Here is a 2,500-nt window from a genome sequence, read left to right on the forward strand (position 1 = left end):
CTGCTGATGTTCAGGTGTATATCAGTATGTAGTGTCTCTACTTTAAAGAGTCCTCTCCTGCTGATGTTCAGGTGTATATCTATCAGTATGTAGTGTCTCTACTGGGACATGTCTCCATGCTTTCTCATACTGCCTGTGCTGCAGCACCTCTTTTCACCCTCTGTCTGAAACCAGAGCCCAGTCTGCTCTGATTGGTTAGCTGGCCGGCTCTGTTGTGATTGGTCAACCGCTTAGAGATGTCCCGCCCCTTAACCACGTACAATGTGTTGGAGCAATAGCCATAGTGATGTCACTGTGATCTGGAAGTAAACAAAATGTCAAATGGATGCGTTTCAGGCAGGGATTTCAGGCTCTGTGTGTCTCAAATATTCAGCCCATTTGCACTGCAGGTAGAAAAATGACTGCAATTAGGCCAAGCAGGCAATCAGCATGGACACCATGGAGCAGCGAGGACCCCTGAGTGGGAGCGCCTCTTTAAATGAAGGTCAGCTCATCACACTTAGCTTCTTCTGGACTAAATTTACAGGAATTTCCAACAATCTGCACTCAGTTAGAGTCACGCAGAGAGCCCCGCTGCTTCCACATCATATGTAATAATTCAACTACTTAAGAGACAAGAGGAAGAAGAGAAGATTAAAAAGCAAAGTTAAACGGAGAGACAGAATTAAGCATGAGGAGGAGGAGGAGGAGGAGGAGGAGGAGGAGTAGGAGTAGGGCGGTGTTTGGAAAGAAAGGTTCAAATCGATGCAGGGACTAATGTATTCAGAGCCCCCTCTGTTTACTGAGCCTGATGATATCCAGACTTTTGGGAAGGATCGAATGAAAACCTTTCACGAAATGCTTCTAATGCTGTTGTCTGTGCAAGGTATGGTCAAAAGAAACCATAAGAAGCACTTTTAGGGAAAATACTCTGTCGTAGAGTGACACATACTCCATTGCTACCTGGTTATATAGAGGCGAATTAACACTAGATGCATGGAAACATCAAAATTGTAGTTTTCAATATTGTTGTATATCATTGCTACAGAGAAGTCTTGACTCTGATTGGCTGGAAGGTGTAGATTTAATAATCAGACAGAAAACCTATGATATGATATTTTGAATCTTCTGAATCTTTGAATGTAAATGAATGCTCCAGTCCAGTATTAAACTGTACGTAAGGACGGCAGCACAGATACTTAACTAAGGGACCTTAAGTTAAGGTTTTTTGTGTAACCATTACAGTTAAAATCACAAAAGATCCAATGTGTTAGTTATTTGCTTGAATCTAGATCGTTGCTTCTGGATCGATAGCTTCAGTGAGGAGGCGTGTGGCGCAGTGGGTTGTGCGTATGTGTTGGGATCAGAGGGTCACAGGTTCAAACCCCACTGCGGTCAGCATGTCGTTGTGTCCCTGAGACACTTCACCCCAAATTGCTCCTGTGGGGATTGCCCAGTGTTGAGTATGTAAGACGCTTTGGATAAAAGTGTGTAACAAGTAACAACATGCAAGTTAATATAGTTGAATTATTCATTTGTTTATATGCAAATGATTATTATAAAACGGACAAGTCAAATCAAGCAATCTGATTGGTTCTTAGCCGTGATATACTGAGCGTATACCACGGGTAGAATTGTAAGTTACTTTTCACAACAAGTCAGTATCCCTCCGCGTCTGAGAAAAACAGTATACCGCTTCGCGTCGGGCCGAACCACGCCCCTTAGCTGTGATATAATGAGCATATACCTCGGCCTGTCGTGAGCTATTGCTTAATTATATGTCGCTAATTAGACACCTTCACTTCACCGCAATGCTGTGCACAATGTCAAGTCTTTGCATTGAGCTGTGAGTAATTGCACCGTGAACTAAAACAATTATAAGGTATAGACAGTATTTCTTATATTGAGATATTTAGAAATAAAGCAGATTACACGTAAGGTATGCAAGTTGATAAGAGCTGGTATTTTAATTTGAGATGTCTATATCTTTCTCAAATGGTTGTGTTAAATAAGAAACTAGCGTAGCCTAAATTCTATGATCATGAAGGAAGCTGTTAGAGATTCAATACATGATTAACAAATGAGGTTTACCTATATTTAAGATTTTTTGTGGGGTGGATATCCATTTCATAACTCAACTGCTACAAGCTGCAAACCAAAGATTAGAATTTTGCTGGAAAATATATAGTTTTAAAGGAAAAACTGTGGAAAACATCATACTTTGGAGTGAAGAAATGGTAAGTAAAATAAACATTCGGACCACAACCCGTTGAAGCTCAGTAATCCGAATGGATCCAGGAAGTAGCTTTCGGCATCATTAGCTAATTGAATCCAGTATTGATTCCATATCAGTAATAAGTGATATATGGAGCTCATATTAGTTATATTAGGTTAAACAGGCAGCCATAAGGTCATGTGCATGGGACATTTCATATTCAGTCATAAATTGATCTGCCATGTTTTATTAGAGTGGTGTGTAGCAGCGGCTGTGGAGACGTATTAAAGCACAGCGAGGTGATGC

Source organism: Notothenia rossii, assembly GCF_949606895.1.
Source record: "Notothenia rossii genome assembly, chromosome: 2".
NCBI lineage: Eukaryota > Metazoa > Chordata > Actinopteri > Perciformes > Nototheniidae > Notothenia > Notothenia rossii.